The sequence below is a fragment of the Hordeum vulgare genome, chromosome 4H (assembly GCF_904849725.1).
Source record: "Hordeum vulgare subsp. vulgare chromosome 4H, MorexV3_pseudomolecules_assembly, whole genome shotgun sequence".
Lineage (NCBI taxonomy): Eukaryota > Viridiplantae > Streptophyta > Magnoliopsida > Poales > Poaceae > Hordeum > Hordeum vulgare.
Window position 1 is genome coordinate 39,178,470 of NC_058521.1, and position 24,104 is coordinate 39,202,573.

Here is a 24,104-nt window from a genome sequence, read left to right on the forward strand (position 1 = left end):
CATAGTTCCTATTTGCAATAATAAGAACTTCATTGATCCTTCCCATGGGTTTCTTGACAGTAGAATCCTCAAGATGCAAATTAAGAGAACACTCTTCAATCTCATTAAAACCCAGAACATCACATAAAGACTTTGGAATCGCGGAAAAACTAGCACCCAAATCACACAAAGCATTGCATTCATAGTTTTTGATTTTGATTTTGATGGTAGGTTCCCACTCATCATGAATCTTTCTAGGGATAGAGACTTCCAAATCAAGTTTCTCTTCAAGAGACTTTATCATAGCTTCGACGATATGATCGGTAAAGGCCTTGTTTTGGCTATAAGCGTGTGGAGAATTTAACATGGATTGCATCAAGGAAATGCATTCAATCAAGGAGCAACTATCATAATTGAATTCCTTGAAATCCATATTAGTAATTTCATAACTACTCAAAGTTTTAATATCTTATACTCCACTTTCAATGCTTTTAGCATCAAGATACATGGACTCCGAATCATTGGGGCACTATTCAACCAAAGTGGATTCATATCCAGCCCCATTATCATTAGGTTTGACACAAGAAAACAAAGATTCAATGGGAGTCACACCAAGCACTTTAAGATCTTCGTGATTCTCATCACGAGTTTCAGGTTTAGCAGCCATTTTATTGACTAAGGTAGCCTGCTTATCAGAAATCTGTCCTACCAATTTTTCAAGACGAGCAAACTGAGAATTTAGCGCAAGGAATTCTTTGGCCATATCATCAAATTCTCTACTCATAAAAGGCAAAAAAGAATTTTGCTCCTTCAGTTCTCTACGAAAGTAACTGTTGTATTCAAACTATGTAGACATGAAGCCTTTAACAATAGTTTCAATCTCTTCTAACTTCGCATAGTGAGCATCAAAATCCCTTGGTTGGGCCATACGGGTTTTAGCAGGCAGATAGGCGGGCAAAGAGCAAGCGAGAAAAAGGGCAAACGAAAAAGGCAAATGAAAAAGGCAAATTGTGAAGTGGGGGAGAGGAAAATGAGAGGCAATTGGCAAACAAAGTAAATGCAAGAGATGAGTTTGCGTCACTTACTTGGATGAGTTCTTGACTTGATCCTCCCCGGCAACGGTGCCAGAAATTCTTCTGCTACGGCAACAAAAGTCCTTCCCCGGCAACGCCAGGAATTCTTCTCGCTACTTCTCTTGTTTGCGTCGGTTTTTCCCTTGAAGAGGAAAGGGTGATGCAGCACAGGAGCAGTAAGTATTTCCCTTAGTTTGAGAACCAAGGTATCAATCCAGTAGGAGAATCTCGTCAAGTCCAGAGTACCTGCGCAAACACAAAAGAGCCTGCACCCAACGCTATAAAGGGGTTGTGAATCCCTTCAAGATTGATTGCAAAGTGAGATCTGAAGGCGGAAAGTGCAACGAAGTGAAAAGGAGTAAGGCTGAAAATATAATGTGGAGCACACCGGGGGCCATAGTGTTCACTAGAGGCTTCTCTCAAAATAGCAAATATCACGGTGGGTGAACAAATTACTGTCGAGCAATTGATAGAACCGCGCAAAGTCATGACGATATCTAAGGCAATGATCATACATATAGGCATAACGTCCGAGACAAGTAGACCGATACTTTCTGCATCTACTACTATTACTCCACACATCGACTGCTATCCAGCATGCATCTAGTGTATTGAGTTCATGACGAACAGAGTAACGCCTTAAGCAAGATGACATGATGTAGAGGGATAATCTCAAACCAATGATGAAAACCCCATCTTTTTACCCTTGATGGCAACAACACGATGCGTGCCTCGCTACCCCTTGTGTCACTGGGTGAGGTCACCGCACGGTATGAACCCAAAACCAAGCACTTCTCCCATTGCAAGAATCATAGATATAGTTGGCCAAACAAAACCCACAACTCGAAGAAAATTACAAGGATATGAAATCATGCATAAGTGAGATCAGAATAAACTCAAATAAGAGTCATAGATAATCTGATCATAAATCCACTATTCATCGGATTTCGACAAACACACCGCAAAAGAAGATTACATCGGATAGATCTCCATGAAGATCATGGAGAACTTTGTATTGAAGATCCAAGAGAGAGAAGAAGACATCTAGCTACTAGCTATGGACCCATAGGTCTATGGTGAACTACTCACGTATCATTGGAGAGGTCATGGTGTTGATGAAGAAGCCCTCCTTATCCGAATCCCCCCTCCGACAGGGCACCAGAACGTGCCCCAGATGGGATCTTGCGGACACAGAGCTTGCAGCGGTGGAAAAGTACTTTCAATGATCTCCTGATTTTTTATGAAATTTTAGGGAATATATATGCGCAAAACCTAGGGCAAAGGAGCCTCAGGGAGCCCACAAGCCAGGGGGCCCCGGGCCCCCCTGGCCGCGCCATGATGGCTTGTGGGGTCCCTGGTGGCCCCCTGCCCTGATTCTCCGGCTTCCCGATCTTTTTCTGTTCCGGAAAAAATCTTTTTGGCTGTTTCATTCCATTTGGACTCTGTTCAAAATCCTCCTCTGAAAGGGGTCAAAAACATGGAAAAAACAGGAACCGGCTCTTGGCACTGAGTTAATAAGTTAGTCCTAAAAAATATATAAAAGGCATGCAAAACATCCAAAGTTTGACAAGATAATAGCATGAAACCATCAAAAATTATAGATACGTTGGAGACGTATCAGTGGCCCCTCCCGGTAAAACCCCGGAACCCATTCTTCACTCCCAGTACTTTACCGGTAATGACCGAAATCTTTCCAGAAGCCAAATGCAACATTCCTACATACCAATCTTCATTTATGGACCATTCCGGAAATCCTCGTGATGTCTGGGATATCATCCGGGACTCCGAACAACATTCGGTTACCAACATCAATAATTCAACTATACCGAAATGTCACCGAACCTTAAGTGTGCAGACCTTGCGGGTTCGAGAACTATGTAGACATGGTCGAGACACTCTCCGGTCAATATCCAATAGGGGACCTGGATGCTCATATTGGATCCTACATATTCTATGAAGATCTTATCGGTTGAACCTTTATGTCAAGGACTCATTTATTCCCGTCTATCATTCCATTTGTCCTTCGATATGTTACTTGCCCGAGATTCGATCGTCGGTATCTCTATACCTATTTCAATCTCGTTACCGGCAAGTCTCTTTACTCATTCCTTAATACAAGATCCCATGGCTAACTCTTAGTCACATTTCTTGCAAGGCTTGTTTGTGATGTCGTATTACCGAGTGGGCCCCGAGATACCTCTCCATCATACGGAGTGACAAATCCTAGTCTCGATACATGCTAACTCAAAGGACACCTTCGGAGATACCTGTAGAGCACCTTTATTGTCACCCAGTTGCGTTGTGACATTTGATACACACAAGGCATTCCTCCACTGTCAGTGAGTTACATGATCTCATGGTCATAGGAATGTATACTTGACATGCAGAAGACAATAGCAACAAAATGACACGAGCACATGCTAAGTTTATAGTTTTGGTCTTGCCATCACATCATTCTTGTAATGGTGTGATCCCGTTATCAACTGACAACACTTGTCGATGGCCAGGAAACCTTAACCATCATTGATCAACAAGCTAGTCAACTAGAGGCTCACTAGGGACGTTGTTTTGTCTATATATCCACACATGCATTTGTGTTTCCATTTAATACAATTATAGCATGGATAATAAATTATTATCATTAAATAGAAAATATAATAATAACTATTTTATTATTGCCTCTAGGGCATATTTTGAACAATCTCCCACTTGCACTAGAGTCAATAATCTAGCTTCACACCTTATGTGATTTACAATGTAACGAATCTAACACCCATACAGTTCTGTTGTTGATCATGTTTTGCTCGTGGAAGAGGTTTAGTCAGCGGATCTGCAACATTCAGATCCGTGTGCACTAATAGGTCCATTTTGCATCATGTTTTTACATCAATATTTATTGCATTATGGGCTGTTAATACACATTATGGTACAACACTTATGCCTTTTCTCTCTTATTTTACAAGATTTACATGAAGAGGGAGAATGCCTCCATATGGAATTCTAGACAAAATGAGAAAATCTGAGAGATCTATTCTGCAAAACTCCAAAAGTCCTGAAAACTTACAGGAATTATTTTGGAAATATAAAAAATATTGGGTGAAATAAATACATCAGGGGACCCACCAGGTGGCCAGAAGCCAGGGGCGCGGCCTACCCCCCTGGGTGTGCCCTGTAAGCTTGTGGGGCTCCTGGCAAGCCTCCGGTGCCCATCTTCTGCTATATGAAGGGTTTTGACCTAGAAAAATCATATCAGAACTTTCGGGGCGAAGCGTCGCTGCCTCGAGGCGCAACTTCGACATAACCAATCTACAGCTCCGACGGAACCAATCTAGAGCTCTGGCGAAGCTATTCTGCCACGGAAACTTCCCTCCCGGAGGGGGAAATCGAAGCCATCGTCATCACCAACGATCCTCTCATCGAGAGGGGGTCAATCTCCATCAACATCTTCATCAGCACCATCTCCTCTCCAAACCCTAGTTCATCTCTTGTATCCGATCTTTGTCTCAAAACCTCTGATTGGTACATTTGGGTTGCTAGTAGTATTGATTACTCCTTGTAGTTGATTCTAGTTGGTATACTTGGTGGAAGATCATATGTTCAGATCCTTAATGATTATTATTACTCCTCTGATTATGAAATTAATATGCTTTGTCAGTAATTACGTTTTTTCCTGAGGACATGGGATAAGTCTTGCTATAATTAATCATGTGAATTTGGTATTCGTTCGATATTTTGATGAGATGTATGTTGTCTCTCCTCTAGTGGTGTCATGTGAACGTCGACTACATGTCACTTCACCATTATTTAGGCATAGGGGAAGGCATTGGTAAGTAATAGGTAGATGATGGGTTGCTAGAGTGAGAGAAGATTAAACCCTAGTTTATGTGTTGCTTCATAAGGGACTAATTTGGACCTAGATGTTTCATGCTATGGTTTGATTTATCTTAATTCTTCTTTCGTAGTAGCAGATGCTTGCGAGAGAGGTTAATCATAAGTGGGATGTTTTTCCAAGTAAGGGCAGCACCCAAACATCGGTCCACTCACATACCAAATTATCAAAGTAACGAACGCGAATCATATGAGCATGATGAAAACTAGCTTGACAGAAATTCCTATGTGACCTTAGGAGCGCTTTGCTTTATATAAGAGTTTATCCTGGCTTGTCCTTTGCTACAAAAGGATTCGTCCACTTTGCTGCACCATTGTTACGTTTGTTACTTTCTATCCGTTACGAATTACCTTATCACAAAACTATCTGTTACTGATACTTTCAGTGCTTGCACAGAATACCTTAGTGAAAACCGCTTGTCATTTCCTTCTGCTCCTCATTGGATTCGACGTTCTTACTTATCGAAATGATTGTGATAGATGCCCTACATTTGTGGGTCAACAAGACTCTTTTCTGGCGTCGTTGCCGGGGAGTGAAGCGCCTTTGGTGAGTGGAACTTGGTAAGGAATTTTTTATATATTGTACTGAAATTTACTATCACTTGTCACTATGAAAAATAAACCTTTGAGGGGCTTGTTCGGGGTATCTTCACCCCGACCGGAAGCACAAAGAGATGCTCCTCAACCTGCTGCACCAACTGAAAATATTTATTATTTAATTCCTTCGCGTATGATAGAAAAACTGCTAGCTAATCCTTATGTAGGAGATGGAACACTACATCCTGATTTGCATCTAATCTATGTAAATGAAGTTTGTGGATTATCCCGAGGATGATGTCAAGAAGAAGGTCTTTCCTTTATCTTTGAAGGAGAAGGCGTTGACATGGTATAGGCTATGTGATGATATTGGATCATGGAACTACAACCAATTGAAATTGGAATTTCATCAGAAGTTTTATCCTATGCATCTCGTTCATCGTGATCGGAATTATATTTATAATTTTTTGGCATCATGAAGGATAAATAATTCCCAAGCTTGGGGGAGGCTTAATTCAATGTTATATTCATGCCCTAATCATGAGCTCCCGAGAGAAATTATTATTCAGAATTTTTATGCTCGGCTATCCCGTAATAATCAATCCATGCTTGATACCTCTTGTGTTGGTTCCTTTATGAAGAAAGATATTGAATTTAAATGGGACTTATTGGAAAGAATTAAACGCAACTCTGAAGATTGGGAACTCGACGAAGGTAATGATTCAGGTGTAAGACCTAAGTTTGATTGTGTTAGATCCTTTATAGACACTGATGCTTTTCGTGATTTAGCACTAAATATGGAGTTGACTCTGAGGTATAGCTTCATTCTGTGAATCTTTTGCTACTCATGTTCATCTCCCCAAGGAGAAGTGGTTTAAATATCATACTCACATTGAAGTTAAAGTGGTTGAACCTATTAAAATTGAAGAAGAAACTATTATTTATAATGTCGATCCTGTTATTCCTACTGCTTATATTGAGAAACCACCCTTTCTTGTTAGAATAAAGGAACATGATAAAGCTTCAACTGTGGTTCGTTAGAGTTTAACCAGAACACCTATACCTCCTGAACAAATTAAAGTTGAACCTAATATTGCTATGGTTAAAGATCTCTTGGTTGATTATATTGATGGGCATGTCATTCGTTTGTGTGATGAAGCTACTAGAATTGCTAGACCCGATGCTAAAGGTAAACATAGACATATTGTTGGCCTGCGTGTTGTTTCTGTTAAAATAGGAGATCATTGTTATTATGGCTTATGTGATATGGGTGCTAGTGTGAGTGCAATTCCCTTTACCTTATACCAAGAAATTATGAATGATATTGCAGCAGCTGAATTAGAAGAAATTGATGTTACCATCATGCTTGCTAATAGAGATACTATTGCACCAATTGGGATTGTTAGAGATGTTGAAGTCTTGTGTAGGAAAATAAAGTATCCTACTGATTTTCTTGTTCTTGGTTCCCCACAAGATGATTTTTGTCCCATTATATTCGGTAGACCCTTCTTGAATACTGTTAATGCTAAGATTGATTGTGAGAAAGAAACGGTTAGTGTAAATTTTGGGGATGTGTCTCATGAGTTCAGTTTGTCTAAATTTCGTAGACAACCCCATGACAAAGAATTGCCTAGTAAAGATGAAATTATTGGTCTCGCTTCTATCGTTGTGCCTCCTACTGATCCTTTAGAAAAATATTTTCTAGATCATGAAAATGATATGCATATGAATGAAAGGAATGAAATAGATAAGACTTTTTTGATCGGGAGCCTATTTTAAAACACAACCTGCCTGTTGAAATACTTGGGGATCCTCCTCTACCCAAGGGTGATCCCCTGTTTGTTCTTAAACAATTACCTGATACTCTCAAGTATGCTTATCTTGATGAGAAAGAGATATATCATGTTATTATTGGTGCTAACCTTTCAGAAGATGAAGAAAAGCGATAATTGAAAACTTTGAGGAAGCACCGTGCCGCTATTGCATATATGGAGCGTGGTGCTAAACCAGTTGTTGATCACCAACGACTATTATATCCTAAAATGAAGGAAGTGGTAAGAAATGAAATACTAAAGCTTCTGGAGACACGAATAATTTGTCCTATTGCTGATAGTAGATGGGTTAGTCCCGTTGATTGTGTCCCTAAAAAGGGAGGTATTACCATTGTTCCTAATGATAAAAATGAATTCATCCCGCAAAGAATTGTTATAGGATATAGAATGGTAATTGATTTTAGGAAATTAAATACGGCTACTAGGAAAGATCATTACCCGCTACCTTTTATTGATCAAATGCTATAAAGACTATCCAAACATACACATTTTTTCTTTCTAGACGGTTATTTTGGTTTCTCTTAAATATGTGTGTCAAAAGAGGATCAAGGTAAGACCACTTTTACGTGCCCTTTCTGTACCTTTGCTTATAGACGTATGTCATTTGGTTTATGCAATTCACCTGCTACCTTTCAAAGATGTATGATGGCTATATTCTTTGACTTTTGTGAAAAGATTGTTGAGGTTTTCATGGGTGATTTTTCCGTTTACAGAACTTATTTTGATGATTGCTTGACCAACATTGATCGAGTTTTGCAGAGATGTGAAGAAACTAATGTTGTCTTGAATTGGAAGAAGTGACACTTTATGATTAATGAAGGCATTGTCTTGGGACACAAAATCTATGAAAGAGGTATTGAAGTTGATAAAGCTAAAGTTGATGCTATTGAAAAAATGTTGTGTCCAACAGATATCAAAGGTATAAGAAGTTTCCTTGGTCATGCTGGTTCCAATAGGAGATTTATTAAATACTTCTCTAAGATTTATAAGCCTCTCACTAATATTTTGCAAAAGGATGTTCCATTCTTTTTTGATGATGATTGAGTAGAAGCATTTGAAATTCTTAAGAGAGCCTTGATCACTTCACATGTTGTTCAACCACCTGATTGGAACCTACCCTTTGAAATTATGTGTGATGCGAGCGATTATGCTGTTGGTGATGTTCTAGGGCAAAGAGTTGATAAGAAATTAAATGTCATCCATGACGCTAGTAAAACTCAAGACAAAGCTCAAAGAAACTACACTACCACTGAAAAGGAATTTTTAGCAGCTGTGTTTGCTTGCAATAAGTTTAGACCTTATATTGTTGATTATTAAGTAAATAATCACACTAATCATGCTACTATTAAATACCTTATTGATAACCCACAAGTGTAGGGGATCGCAACAGTTTTCGAGGGTAGAGTATTCAACCCAAATTTATGGATTCGACTCAAGGGGAAGCGAAAGAATATTCTCAAGTATTAGCAGCTGAGTTGTCAATTCAACCACACCTGAAAGATTAGTGTCTGCAAGCAAAGTATCAGTAGCAAAGTGGTATGATAGCAACGATGACAGAAAATGGTCTGTTGACGGAAGACTATTCCTGACTTGTTGTATCAATGGCGCTAGAAAAGTCTTGCAGCAGGTAACAGCAAAGTAACAAGTAACAGGAGTAGTGACAGCAGCAGCAAGTAACAGCAGTAGTGACAACAACAACAAGTAACAACAGTAGTGACAGCAGTAGCAAGTAACAACAGTAGCGGCAAAGTAACATAGCAAGGACCAGTAGTAAACGACTCGTAGGCATTGGATCGGTGATGGATGATTATGCCGGATGTGATTCATCATGTAACAGCTATAACACAGAGAGATAAGTAACTGGCTCCCGTTCGTCAATCTAATGTAGGCATGTATTCCGTATGTAGTCATACATGCTTAGGGAAAAGAACTTGCATGACATCTATTGTCCATACCCCCCGTGGTAGTGGGGTCCTAATGGAAACTACGGGATATTAAGGTTCTCCTTTTAATAAAGAACCAGACCAATGAATTAACACTTGGTGAATATATGAACTCCTCATACCATGGTCATCTCCGTGAGTGGTTCCGACTATTGTCACTCCGGGGTTGCCAGGTCATAACACATAGTAGGTGACTACAACTTGCAAGATAGGATCTAAAACACACATATATTGGCGACAACATAATAGGTTCAGATCTGAAATCATGGCACTCGGGCCCTAGTGACAAGCATTAAGCACGGCAAAGTAGTAGCAACATCAATCTCAGAACATAGTGGATACTAGGGAACAATTCCCGTCAAAACTAACTCGATTACATGATAGATCTCATCCAACTCATCACCGTCCAGCAAGCCTACGATGAGATTACTCACGAACGGTGAAGAGCATCATGGAATAGGCGATGGAGGAAGGTTGATGATGACGATGGCGACGATTTCCCCTCTCCGGAGCCCAGAACGGACTCCAAATCTGCCCTCCAGATGAAGAACAGGAGGTGCCGGCGCCTCCGTATCATAAAACGCGGTGAATCCTTCTCTCTGATTTTTTTCTGGGCGAAACGGAATATATAGAGCTGAGTTTGGAGGCGGTGGAGTTCTGTGGGCCCCACAAGCCTGGTTGGTGCGGCCTGGGGGGTGGCCGCACCACCTGGGCTTGTGGCCCACTGGCTCACCCCCTCCGGTGGATCTTTGCGTTGGTATTTTTCATTAATTCCAGAAAAATTTTCCGTAAATTTTCAGGTCATTCGGAGAACTTTTATTTCTGCACAAAAACAACACCATGGCAATTCTGCTGAAAACAACGTTAGTCCGGGTTAGTTCTATTCAAATCATGCAAATTAGAGTCCAAAACAAGGGCAAAAGAGTTCGGAAAAGTAGATACGACGGAGATGTATTTTCTCCCCCAAGCTTAAAGCCTTGCTTGTCCTCAAGCAATTGAGTTGACAAACTGAAAGAGGCAAAAGAAAAACTTTGACGAACTCTGTTTGAACTTGTTATTGCAACTATGTCTAACTTATAACCAGAATTTCAGCAAGATCACAAGCAAACCACATAAGCAAATGACATCTAGGTCTCACGTTAACTCGTATCAATGGCATAATCAACTAGCGAGCAAATAATAATAAGCCTCAAATGTCAACACTTCAATCAAACCAACATGAAGAAGTACGAACATGTGGTATCTCGCTAGCTCTTTATGAGACTGCAAAACATAAATGCAGAGCACCTTCAAAGACCAAGGGCTGACTAAACATTGTAATTCATGGCAATGAAGATCCAGTCACAGTCATACTCAACACAGTTAAAAGCAAAGCATAAAAACGACAGAGGTGCTCCCTAATTGGTGCTTTTATAAGAGGAGGATGACTCGACAGGAACATAAATAGACAGGCCCTTCGCAGAGGGAAGCATTGATTTGCAAAGGTGCCAGAGCTCAAGCTTTTAAAATAGAGATAATAATTTTGGGTGGCATGCTCTCATTGTCAACGCAATGACTAAGAGTTCTCAACATCTTCCACGCTACACATGCTATAGGCGGTTCCCGAACAGAAGAGTAAAGTTTTGACTCCCCCACCACCATTCAATCACACTCCACGGCTAGCCAAATCCTCGGGTACCGTTCATACCAACATCAATCCTGGGGGAGTTTAGTTTACAATTATCTTTTCGATTTGAGCATGGAACTGGGAATTCCAATTACCGGCCCCTTTCTCGTGAATGATAGTGAATAAACACATATCGAGGATAACACGCCTAGCATGGAAGATACCAATAGCCCCCTGTCACCACATGAGCTGTTCGGGCATGCAAAACAGATTATTTCTTGAAGATTTAGAGAGTGGCACATGCAAATTTACTTGGAACGGCAGGTAGATACCGCATATAGGTAGGTATGGTGGACTCATATGGAACAACTTTGGGTTTACGGAAGTGGATGCACAAGTAGTATTCCCGCTTATTACAAGTGAAGGGTAGCAAAAGACCGGGAAGCGACCAATTAGAGAGCGACAACAGTCATCGAAATGCATTGAGATTAACTAACATTGAGTGCAAGCATGAGTAGGACATAAATCACCATGAACATGAACATCATAGAGGCTATGTTGATTTTGTTTCAACTACATGTGTGAACATGCGCCAACTGAAGCCACTTGAATTATTCAAAGGAGGATACCATCCTATCATACTACAACACAATCATCTCAACATTCATGTGGGCATCCAAAGCAAACCATTAGAAGCTCCTAGCTAAGTAAGCATGGCATAAGCAACTATGATCTCTAAGTTGTCATTGCAAACATGTTTCTCTCACAACAAAGCTGAATCAGGCACGATGAGCTAATCATATTTACAAAAACAAAATAGAATGAGTTCATACCAGCTTTTCCAGGCTCAGTCACTTCATAATATATCGTCATTATTGCCTTTCACTTGCACGACCGAACGATGTGAACAATAATAAGCGTGCTCGTGCATTGGACTAAACCTGGAATCTGCAGGCAAACACAAAGGAGAAGACAAAGTAATATGGCTCTTTGACAGCTAAACAGGTATGCAATATCTTCTACCTTGACCCAAAGAAAAAGAAAACTATTTACACGGGAAAGCTCCCAACAAGCAAAAGAAGAAAAAAAATCTTTTTGGGTTTTCTCAAACTAGACACGTCGCTTGGCCACTCGCACGCTCGAACTTCTGCAATTCGAGGGACCTGATACTTGTCCTTATTCTCACTTCCATTATCCTTGGGGTCACGGCTTGAAGAGCCTCTTAAGAACCTCCTCATCTTTTCCCTTTTCTATCCCTGAAATTTTCTGAAATTTTTAGTGATTCTAAGGAAAAGTGAATAAGGCTCAACTAAACTAGTAGCAACTACTCCCACAAGTGCCTAGAGGCCATATTACGCATCAAAACTACTTGGGACCAGCTAAAATCAGCATGCAAAGCTCAAGAACAAGGTCACCAAGGCAGCAAAAATGCGCGAAGTATATATAAGGCACTAGAGCAAATACTAATTGGACCAATGGAGGAGTCACTTACCAAGGATAGTTCCCAAGCATACCATTTCAACAAATGGATTTGATCCCATAAAAGTTTCCCTTTTTGAGCCAAGCGATAATCCATAAAGTATTCACGTTGATCCAACGTGTATCCCACTATATAATTGAATGGGGCTTTCTTAGAATTATTAAAGAAGTGCATAATATTTTCCACATAACGAGCCTCGAGGGTTTTAGGAGGTTCCCCATCTCCATGAGTAGCAAGTACACCTAATTTTTTTTGTATTTCGTGTTCCATATCCATAACTAAAGATAGAGAACAACTTAGAACAACAAATAAATCTACTTAGTGATAAAGCAAACAAGCACACACGAGGATATTCACCCCACGCTATTGCTCCCCGGTAATGGCGCCAGAAAAAGGTCTTGATAACCCACAAGTATAGGGGATCAATTGTAGCCTTTCTCGATAAGTAAGAGTGTCGAACCCAACGAGGAGCTAAAGGTAGGAAAAATATTCCCTCAAGTTCTATCGACCACCGATACAACTCTACGCACACTTTACATTCTGTTTACCTAGAACAAGTATGAAACTAGAAGTACTTTGTAGGAGTGATAGGATAGGCTTGCAAGAAAGTAAAGAACACGTAAATAAAAATAGGGGCTGGTTAGATAAAGAAAGAACTACGAGTGTCTAACGAGTGTGGAAAAGTGGTGGTAGGAGTTGCGGAATTGTCCCTAAGCAATTGACTACGTTACTAGATCGATAGCAAGTTTTATGTGGGAGAGGCCTCTGCTAGCATGTCATCCCTTACTTGGAATTCTATGCACTTATGATTGGAACTATTAGCAAGCGTCCGCAAAGACTAACGTTCATTAAGGTAAAACCCAACCATAGCAATAATATATATTGGTCCCCCTTCATCCCATATGCATCAATTTCTATGCTAGGTTTGAAGCTTCTGTCACTCTAGCCTGCCAATACATAGTCCTATCAACATACAACTAACCCTATGGTGTGATCAACGCGTGCGATCATATGATGGGCACCAAAGGATAGCAACATAACCACAAGCAAATTAAACCAATCATAGCAATTCATCAATCACCGATAGGACAACGATAATCTACTCAGACATCATAGGATAGCAACACATCATTGGATAATAATATGTAGCATAAAGCACCATGTTCAAGTAGAGGGTACAACGGGTTGCAGGAGAGTGCACCGCTGAATATAGATGGGGGAAGATGATGGAGATGTTGGTGAAGATGATGGAGGTGTTGGTGTAGATCGCCGTCACACGATGATGTCCCGCGCGGCGTTTCGGTGCCGCCGGGAGAGAGGGGGAGAGAGCCCCCCTCCTTCTTCTTCCTTGACCTCCTCCCAAGATGGGAGAAGGCTTTCCCCTCTGTTCCATGGTCTCCATGGTGGCAGAGGGGCGAGAGCCCCTCCGAGGTTGGACTCTCTTTGTGTGTCCTTCTGTTTCTGCGCTCCTAGATTCTGCGTTTCACCGTTTCTTAAATTCCCGGATATCCGTAACTCCGATTGGGCTGAAATTTTAACACGATTTTCTTCCGGATATTATCTTTCTTGTGGCGAAAAAGGGCACCAACCGCCTTAAGGAGTGCCCACAAGCCTGCCTGCCGCGGTCCCACCTCCTGGTCGCGGTGACAGGGCTTGTGGGCACTCCGTGCATCGCCTCGCGTTGATTCTTATTCCCAAAAATCATAAATATTCCAAAAAAAATCCCCAAAAGTTTTTATTACATTTGGACTTCGTTTCGTATGGATATTCTGCGAAACAAAAAACATGCAACAAACAGGAACTGGCACTGGGCAATGGATCAACATGTTAGTCCCAAAAATAGTACAAAAAGTTGCCAAAAGTATATGAAAGTTGTAGAATATTGGCATGAAACAATCAAAAATTATAGATACGACGGAGACGTATCATTCCTTGGTTCATCCATCTCATGGTCATTGAAAGAAAATCCGTCAGTGAGGTTGATCAAGTTTCTTTGACAAACTTTTTCGAGTCACAAAAGAGAATGGAGAATTTTCGAATAGTCACTAGGTCACCTCAATGGGGATGTGTATCTCCCTAGCAAGCAAATCATACTTCATCTTGACATGAGGAATAGGGCATTCAAAGCTCCCAATAAGAATCGATGAAATTTTTTCGATAGCATTGATGCAATGTACTCGATATTGTTTCTTTGGAAAGTGCACCGTATGCTCATTACCATTGACATGGAAAGTGACATTGCCTTTGTTGCAATCTATAACAGCCCCTGCAGTGTTTAAAAAGGGTCTTCCGAGGATGACCGCCATGGCATCGTCCTCGGGAATATCCAAGATAACAAAGTCTGTTAAGATAGTGACATTGGCAACCACAACAGGCACATCCTCGCAAATGCCGATAGGGAAAGCAGTTGATTTGTCGGTCATTTGCAGAGAGATCTCAGTGGGTGTCAACTTATCCAGTTCAAGTCTACGATAAATAGAGAGAGAGGCATAACACTAACACCGGCTCCAAGGTCGCATAAAGCAGTTCTAACGTAGTTACCTTTAATGGAGCAAGGTATAGTGGGCACACCGGGATCACCTAGTTTCTTAGGAGTTCCACCCTTGAAGGTATAGTTAGCAAGCATGGTGGAAATCTCAACCTCAGGTATCCTCCTCTTATTAGTCACAATATCTTTCATGTACTTAGCATACAGAGACATTTTGAGCATATCTGTCAAACGCATTTGTAGAAAGACAGGTCTGATCATTTCAACGAATCGTCCAAATCCTCATCTTCGTTTTTCTTGGATGGTTTGGGAGGAAAGGGCATGGGTTTCTGAACCCATGGTTCCCTTTCTTTACCATGCTTCCTAGCAGTGAAGTCACTCTTATCGTATCTCTTATTCTTAGGCTGTGGGTTATCAAGATCAATAGGTTCAATCTCCACATCCTTATCATTGCTAGGTTGAGCATCTTCATGAACATCACTATTGATATCATCATTAGGCTCTTGTTCATCACTAGATTGTGTCTCAGCATGAGAAACAGATACATCGTTTGGACTCTCAGGTGTAGCAGCAACAGGGTTGCTAGCGTGCAGGTTCCTATCATCTTTCTTCTTCTTAGGATGACTAGGTGCATCAGTGCTAACTCCTGGAGAATCATGTTCAATTCTCTTCGGATGACCCTTAGGATACAAAGGTTCCTGGGTCATTCTACTGCCTCTAGTGACGAATCTAACGGAATTGTCATTCAACTCATTGAGCAAGTCATTTTGAGCTTTAAGTACTTGTTCTACTTGAGTAGTAACCATAGAGCATGTTTACTTAGAAGCTTCAGATCATTGACATTTCTGTCCACACAAGCACTTAAATGACTAAGCATACGAGCATTCTGTTCCAATTGTCTGCTAGCATAATCATTGAAACTCTGTTCTTTGGCAACAAAGTTATCAAATTCATGCAGGCATAAGCTACCTGGTTTATCAAAAGGAATATCACTCTCATCAAACCTACGCAGAGAATTTACTTCTACTACCTGTATCGGGTTATCAAGACCATGGATCTCTTTGATAGGTGGTAAATTTTTGACATCTTCAGATTTAATGCCTGTCTCTCGCATAGATTTCTTGGCTTCTTGCATATCTTCAGGACCGAGGAATAGAATACCTCTTTTCTTCGGAGTTGGCTTAGGAGGTGGTTGATACGTCTCCATCGTATCTACTTTTCCAAACTCTTTTGCCCTTGTTTTGGACTCTAATTTCCATGATTTGAATGGAACTAACCCGGACTAATGATGTTTCAGCAGAATTGCCATGGTGTTGTTTTTGTGCAGAAATGAAAGTTCTCGGAACGTCCTGAAAATTTATGGAGAATTTTTCTAGAAAATATGAAAAATACCTGCGCAAAGATCCACCAGAGGGGATGGGCCAGTGGGCCACAAGCCCCGTTGCCGCGACCACCCCCTGGCCGTGGCAACCAAGCTTGTGGGGCCCACGTGGCTCTGCCACCCCCAATCTCAGCTCTATAAATTCACTTTCGCCCAAAAAAATCAGAAGAGAATATTTCGTCGCGTTTGCGATACGGAGGCGCCGCCACATCCTGTTCTTCATCTGGAGGACAGATCTGGAGTCCGTTTTGGGCTCCGGAGAGGGGAAATCGTCGCCATCGTCATCATCAACCTTCTTCCCTCTCCAATTCGATGAAGCTCTTCATCGTTCGTGAGTAATCTATCCGTAGGCTCGCTGGGCGGTGATGAGTAGGATGAGATCTATCATGTAATCGAGTTAGTTTTGACGGGGATTGATCCCTAGTATCCACTATGTTCTGATATTGATGTTGTACTACTTTGCCATGCCTAATGCTTGTCACTAGGGCCCGAGTGCCATGATTTCAGATCTGAAATTATTATGTTGTCACCAATATATGTGTGTTTTAAATCCGATCTTGCAAGTTGTAGTTACCTACTATGTGTTATGATCCGGCAACCCCGGAGTGACAATAACCAAAAGCACTCCCGGTGATGACCATAGTTTGAGGAGTTCATGCGTTCACCAAGTGCTAATGCGTTGTTCCGGTTCTTTATTAAAAGGAGAACCTTAATATCCTGTAGTATCCTTTTGGACCCCGCTACCATGGGAGGGATGGACAATAGATGTCACCCAAGTTCTTTTCCCTAAGCACGTATGACTACACACGGAATGCATGCCTACATCACATTGATGAACAGGAGCTAGGCACATATCTCTCCGTGTTATAACTGTTGCATGATGAATGTCATTCAAACGAATCATCGACCCATTGCCTACGAGTTTGTCCCACTGCTGTTGTTACTTGTTTTGCTCTGCTGTTGTTACTATTGTTGCTACTTGCTACTGCTGTTACTACTGTCGCTTGCTACTGCTGCTACTTGCTACTGTTGATACTTGCTACTGCTGTCACTACTGATGTTCCTTGCCAGTGCTTTTACTCGTTACACTGCTGCTACCTGGTAGAATTCTGGTTTGCTCGTCGTTGACGGGAACAGACAATTTCCGTCAACGGGCAACTTCTGGCGCCATTGATATGACAGTTAGCAATAGTGTGCCATCAATAGATCGTTTCTGACACCGTTGTTATCATATTACTTTGCTGCTACTACTTTGCTTGCAGATACTAATCTTTCAGGTGCGGTTGAATCTGATACATTCAGCTGCTAATACTCGAGAGTATCCTCTCACCTCTTGCCTGGCGAATCAAAAAATTTGGGTCGAATACTCTACCCGCGAAAACTGCCGCGAACCCACACGCTGGTGGGCGATCAACAACATTCTTCTAGTTTCGCTGCTGGGGAGTGCTAGCAGCATTCTTCTGGTGCCGTTGCAGGGGAAGGTCTGTTGTCACAGAAGAAGCATTTTTCTTGCACCGTCGCCGGGGAGGTATTGCTATATTCTCTGAGTCACTTGGGATTTATATCTGGTGATCACTATGAAGAATCTGAAGGATCCAAAAACCGAAGTCTTGCCCTCAACTACGAGGGGAGGTAAGGAACTGCCATCTTGCTGTCCGCTTGATTCACCTTCAGTTATGAGTAGGTTTGCGACATCACCTCGTGCTAGAAATCTTGATATGTCGCATGTGCTTGATGACGCTTATGATGCTACTGCTAGAGATGCGATGCTTGATACTATGCCTAATGATGCTATGCCTGATACTACTAGAGATGCTATGCCTGATACTGCTTTGCCTGATGATGCTAGAGATGCTATTTTGCCTGATGATGCTATGCTTGATACTTCTAGAGATACTACTTTGCCTGATGTGCCACTAGGGGTATTCCTTGATGCTCATATTGCTAGAGTTACTGCTAATGCTCATGATGCTTCTGAAACTGTCGATACTATTGAGATAGAACCTACTTTTGCTCCTGCTAGATCTAGCTCTCCTAGATATGAATTGCCTGATATACCTGAGGGTTATGTTATGGAGGGAGAGATAGCTGAGGATTTTCTTGCATGTAAGGATGCCTATGACGCTGAGAAATTACTTCTCAAGTGGAAGGAAAAATCTGTGAAAGCTAGGATGAAATACGACCCAAAGTTTGCCACTTCACCTATCTTTATCACCGATAAGGATTATGAATTCTCTGTCGATCCTGAGATAATCTCTATAGTCAAATCTGATCCTTTCCACGGTTATGAATCTGAGATGGTCGTAGCCCATCTTACCAAACTACACGATATAGCCACCCTTTTCACTAGTGAGGAGAAGATCCACCACTACTATATCCTCAAGCTGTTTCCTTTCTCTCTAAAGGATGACGCTAAAGCCTGGTTCACTTCTCTTGCTCCTGGATGTGTGAGTAGTCCTCAGGATATGGTCTATTACTTCTGTGAGAAATATTTCCGTGCCCATAAGAAGCAAGCTACCTTGCAGGAAATATACAACTTTGCTCAACTCAAAGAAGAGAGTCTCCCACAAGCTTGGGGGAGGCTCGTCCAGCTACAGAATGCTTTGCCCGATCACCCTCTTAAGAAGAACGAGATACTTGATATCTTCTATAACGGACTTACCGATGCTTCTAAAGACCACCTAGATAGTTGTGCCGGTTGTGTTTTTAGGAAACGAACTGTAGAACAAGCTGAGACTCTACTGAATAAGATCTTGATCAACGATAATGCTTGGACTATTCCCGAACCACCTCCTAAGCCAACTCCAAAGAAAATAGGTATTCTATATCTCAGTCCTGAAGATATGCAAGAAGCAAAGAAATCTATGCAAGAGAAAGGCATTAGATCTGAAGATGTCAAAAATCTACCACCTATCAAAGAGATCCATGGTCTCGATAACCCGATACAGGTAGTAGAAGTAAATTCTCTGCATAGATTTGATGAGAGTGATATTCCTTTTGATAAACCTGCTAGCCTATGCTTTGATGAATTTGACAACTTTGTTGCCAAACAACAGAGTTTCAATGATTATGTTAGCAGACATTTGGAACAAAGTACTCGTATGCTTAGCCATTTAAATGCTTGTGTAGACAGAAATGTCAATGATCTGAAGGTACTGAGTAAACATGCCTCTATGATTACTACTCAGGTAGAACAAGTACTTAAAGCTCAGAATGACCTGCTCAATGAATTAAATGACAACTCTGTGAGAGTCATTACTAGAGGAGGCAAAATGACTCAGGAACCTTTGTATCCTGAAGGTCATCCTAAGAGAATTGATCAAGATTCTCAAGGAATTAATGCATATGCACCCAGTCATCCTAAGGAGAAGAAGAAGGATGATAGAAACCTGCCTGTTAGTTCACCAAATACTGTCACACCTGAAGAATCAAATGATATTTCTGCGTCTGATGCAGAAACACAATCTGGTGATGAACATGAACCTGGTGACAATATGGACAGTGATGTTCATAATAATGCTCAACCTAGCAATGATGAGGATGTGGAGATTGAACCTACGGTTAATCCTGATAATCCACAACCTAAGAGATACGATAAGAATGACTTCACTGCTAGGAAGCATGGTAAATAAAGAGAGCCATGGGTTGAGAGACCTATGCCCTTTCCTCCTAAGCCATCCAAGAAAAAGGATGATGAGGATTTTGAGCACTTTATTGAAATGATAAGACCCGTCTTTCTGCACATGCGGTTAGTTGATATGATCAAAATGTCTCCGTATGCCAAGTACATGAAAGATATCGTGACCAATAAACGGAAGATACAAGATATTGAGATCTCCACCATGCTTGCCAATTACACATTCAAAGGTGGAACTACTAAGAAACTTGGTGATCCCGGAGTCTCCACTATACCTTGCTCCATTAAAGGAAACTACGTAAGAACTGCCTTATGTGACCTTGGAGCCGATGTTAGTGTTATGCCGCTCTCTCTTTATCGTAGACTTGAACTGGATAAGTTGACACCTACTGAAATCTCTCTGCAAATGGCCGACAAATCAACTGCTTTCCCTATTGGCATTTGCGAGGATGTGCCTGTTGTGGTTGCTAACACCACTATCTTAACAGACTTTGTTATCTTGGTTATTCCCGAGGACGATGCCATGGTTGTCATCCTCGGAAGACCCTTTTTAAACACTTCAGGGGCTGTTATAGATTGCAACAAAGGCAATGTCACTTTCCATGTCAACGGTAATGAGCATACCTTGCACTTTCCGAAGAAACGATATCAACTACATTGCATCAATGCTATCGAAAAAACTTCATCGATTCTTATTGGGAGCTTTGAATGCCCTATTCCTCGTGTCAAGATGAAGTATGAATATCTTGCCGGGGAGATACATATCCCCATTGAGCTGACTTAGTGGCTATTCGAAAATTCTTCATTCTCTCTTGCGATTCAAGAAAGTTTTGTCATGAGGATTTGATCAACCCCATTGAGGGATTTCTTTCGATGACCATGAAATGGATGAATCAAAGAGTCACATACCTCTGTTTTAAGCTTTCACTTTCTTTTCCTTAGAAGAAAAATGATAGATTTAGTTTAGTTTTTCCTGTTTTCTGTTTTGGCGTCCCGGAGAAAAATACCCTGAAAATAAAAGTTCTCCGATGGTCCTGAAAATCTAGTATGATTTTTTTCTGGAATATTTGAAAAATACTGGGACTGAGAGCTGGCCTGGGGGCCACCCCAGTGGGCCACAAGCCCTGTCACCGCGGGCTACCCCCTGGTCGCGGGGAGCAAGCTTGTGGGGCCCATAGGGGCCCCCTCCACTCATTCCAGCTCTATCCTCTTCTTCTTCCTCCCGAAAAAAATGTTTCGCAGCTCAAACCCGTGTTCTTGCTCATTTGGCTGCGATTTTCGATATCCTTGCTCAAAGCATCATTCTCCGAACCGTTTTGGGGAAATTGCTCCTTGGTAAGTGACTCCTCCATTGGTCCAATTAGTTTTTGCTCTAGTGCTTTATCCTTCGCGTATTCTTGCTACCTTGATGACCTTGTTCTTGAGCTTGAAATATTGATTTTAGCTGGTCCCAAGTAGTTTTAGCGCGTGATACGGTCTCTAGGCACTAGTAGGAGTAGTTGCTACAAGGTATGGTTGGTCTTTATTCACTTTTCTCTTGAACTTCAAAATTTTAGCAAAGAGAAAGTATGTTCGGGAGGAAGTTTCATGGTAGCTCCTCAAGTAAGAAGGGTCCCCGTCTTTCTTTTCGGGAGCCCGATCCTTATCAACTAAGGGACGCACCGGTACAACCATGTGAATGGCCTTCCGATGAGTTCATGATCGAAGCAGGCTTCAAGGATGAGTTTGATACACTTGTCCGCAATGCCGGGTTAGAAGAATTCCTCTCAGATAAATGCGAACAGTATGCTATGCTCACTGCCTCTTTCGTGCGTAGATTTAAATTTTCAGTTGGCCGTGACTCATCCATACTGTTTGACTTGTATGATAAATCTTATGCCATGGATTTGGAGGATTTCAATAGGATTTGCAAAATACCCGATGGGGGTAATCTTAAAGATCCTGCTAAATCTTCAGTCAGAGATTTCTTCTCTAGTATTTCTGTTGGAGAAACTAGAGACATCCCGCAAGCTACCATAGGAAGCATTCATTTCCCTGCCTTGCACTACTTTGCCCTCTTCATATGTAGATGCATTAACGGTAAGGTTGAACATTGTCACCTATGCGCATTCGACCTTACTATCCTTAAGAGCACAGTTACGGGTGACAAAAGCTTCAACATGGGATCTATCATAGCAAGGAGGCTGAATAAAAACGCTATTGAGGGAGATTTCTTTGGCGGCATCTATGCCACTCGCATAGCAAATTTTCTTCGAGTACCCATCCGCGCAGGAGATCCCCCGCTCCATACAGCTTTCCTTGACCGCGTCGCTTTGACACGCTACCAGTTTCTTGAGAGGGATGATGAATCCCTCCTATACCGATTGATATTTAACAGGCAGCATGTCTTCCATATTACCCTTCCTGCTCCTTCTTTCTTTGACTTTCAGGTTAAACGGAGATACTACATAACCATAGGAGAGGCAGAGGAGTATGAGAGGGAGGCGACGGCTGCCCGTCTTCGTGAGGCAGCTATTCAGGCAGTGGATGCAGCGCTCCCGTATAACCCCGATTATGATTTTGGGTTTCGCCAGAACCGTCCTTGGGAGTAGACTAAGCTAGGCCAAAAGCTTAAGCTTGGGGGAGTACGTGTTTTTACCGACCTTACATTCATGCTTATGCTTTTACTTTATTCGTCGGTGTTCACACTTTGCCACTGTATTATCCATGCTAGTTTATTTTCGTTTTCTTGTTTTGTGTCCTTTTGAGAAAACCCAAAAATATTTTCCTTTCTTCTTTTGCTTGTTGGGAGCTCTCCCGTGTAAATAGTTTTCTTTTTCTTTGGGTCAAGGTAGAAGATATTGGTTACAATGTTTAGTGGCTCTTGCATGCATACCTGTTTAGCTTTCAAAGAGCCATATCACTTTGTCTTCTCCTTTGTGTTTTCCTACAGATTTCAGCTTAGTCCATTGCACGAGCACGCTTATTATTGTTCACATCATTCGATCGTGCAAGTGAAAGGCGATAATGATGATATATGATGAAGTGACTGAGACTGGAAAAGCTGGTATGAACTCTATCTATTTTGTTTTTGTAAATATGACTAGCTTGTCGTCCCTGATTAAGCTTTGTTGTGAGAGAACCATGTTTGCAATGACAACTTAGTGATCATAGTTTCTGATGCCATGCTTATTTAGCTAGGAGCTTATAATGGTTTGTCTTGAATGCTAACATAGATTTTGAGATGACTATGAAGTAGTATGATAGGATGGTATTCTCCTTTGAATGATTCAAGTGGCTTGACTTGGCGCATGTTCATGCATGTAGTTGAAACAAAATCAACATAGCCTCTATGATGCCCGTGTTCATGGTGATTTATATCCTGTTCATGCTTGCACTCCATGTTAGTCAAACTCATTGCATCTTGATGACTGTTGTCGCTCTCTAGTTGGTCGCTTCCCAGTCTTTTGCTAGCCTTCATTTGTACTAAGCGGAATACTGGTTGTGCATCCACTTCCATAAACCCAAAAGTTTTTCCATGAGAGTCCACCATACCTACCTATGTGCGGTATTTACCTGCCGTTCCTAGTAAATTTGCATGTGCCATTCTCTAAACCTTCAAGAAATAATCTGTTTTGCATGCCCGAACCGGTCATGTGGTGACATGGGGCTATTGGTATCTTCCATGTTAAGCATGTTATCCTCGACATGTGTTTATTCACTGTCATTCACGAGGAAGGGGCCGGTAATTGGAATTCCCAATTCCACGCTTAAATCGAAAACATAACTGTAAAACAAGACTCCCCCCGGATTGATGTTAGTATGGACGGTACCCGAGGATTTGGCTAGCCGTGGATTGTGATTGATTGGTGGTGGGGGAGTTAAAACTTTACTTTTCTGTTTTGGAACCGCCTATAGCATGAGTAGCATGGAAGATATTAAGAACTCTTGGTCATTGCGTTGACAATGAAAGCATGCCACCCAAAATTATTATCTCTATTTTCAAAGCTTGAGCTCTGGCACCTCTGCAAATCAATGCTTCCCTCTGCGAAGGGTCTGTCTATTTATTTTCCTGTTGAGTCATCCTCTTCTTATATAAGCACCAATTAGAGAGCACCTCTGTCATTTTTATGCTTTGCTTTTGATTTATATTGAGTATGACTATGATTGGATCTTTGTTGCTATGAATTACAATGTTTAGTCAGCCCTTGATCTTTGAAAGTGCTCTGCATTTATGTTTTGCGGTCTCAGAAAGAGCTAGCGAGATACCACCTATTCATA